Source organism: Salvelinus alpinus, chromosome 6, assembly GCF_045679555.1.
Source record: "Salvelinus alpinus chromosome 6, SLU_Salpinus.1, whole genome shotgun sequence".
Taxonomy (NCBI): domain Eukaryota; kingdom Metazoa; phylum Chordata; class Actinopteri; order Salmoniformes; family Salmonidae; genus Salvelinus; species Salvelinus alpinus.
In genome coordinates this window covers 7,066,137-7,067,042 of record NC_092091.1, presented here as the reverse complement: position 1 = coordinate 7,067,042, position 906 = coordinate 7,066,137, and the positions used below count along the sequence as shown (strand labels likewise).

At 41.1% G+C, this 906-nt stretch overlaps 1 protein-coding gene across 1 annotated transcript in view; it reads right to left on the bottom strand.

Moving 5' to 3' along the window:
* LOC139578042 (synaptotagmin-7-like) overlaps positions 1 to 7 on the bottom strand; it is a 358,749-nt gene extending 358,742 nt beyond the window's left edge. Inside the window, exon 1 of the mRNA XM_071405195.1 lies at positions 1 to 7. This exon is cut by the window's left edge and continues 273 nt beyond it. The gene's annotated coding sequence lies outside the window, so the exon portion shown is untranslated.
* Positions 8 to 906: the final 899 nt, after the last annotated feature.

Genomic DNA, 906 nt, shown 5'->3' with positions numbered 1-906 from the left:
CTCTCTCTCTCTCTCTTTCTCTCGGTTTCTTCTCGGTGACGCTCAGAGAAGAAACAGCGGGTATAGTAAAGAGTGTTTCTGAAAGAGTCTTGGGATGGAAGCCAGGATGGAAGCATGCCTGAATGCGCTCGTATGCTGGTCGTCAATGGTTCCTTATGCCATTGATTTCTTCTAACACATTTCAATCTTTGTAGATATTATATATCTAGTATTTAGCAAATGTCACTGCTCCTGGCTGCTATTCCAATTGTACAAAACATCACAGGCAACAAAACGAGGCATAAATGGGTTATTAAAGTGATGGTTCACTTGTGTGGTTGTGCAATGCCTAAGCAACGTTAAAAGGTTATTTGGAAGAAGAAAAAAAGGTTAACAGGGTATTAAAAAAGACTATTGTTTTGAAGTGGGGTCCTCAATGATAGCGGACAGGTGGTGGTACCCTCACCTACAACCTAATCATATCGGCGCACGACGTGCTGCATGTCAGCCAGGGAGCAAAGTGTTTTAGGGAGTAGGCAAGGTTTGGGATTTTTTTTATATATATATTTCAAATATATGTTTACATTCTGGCAACTTCCGGAATCTTGAGGGAGGCGCATTTCTCTGAGGTCTCTGTGCTGCTCTGGGACGACTGTTATTACAAGGTATTGCTATGAATAAATCAGATTGGTGAAACATAGTTATTTAGATAATAATAGATCTTACACCATTCCCAATGCAAGTAATAAGCCACTTGTAGTAGTATAGCCTATTGCATAGAGAATAACTAGGGCGGCAGGCAGTCTAACATAGCCGCAGGAAGCAGGGGTGCTGAGGGTCTTGCAAAATATATATATATATTTTTGTTTTTGCAAAGTGGTGCACTGGGCCTTTACTAGTCCTGTATTAACAGGCCTTTACTAGTCC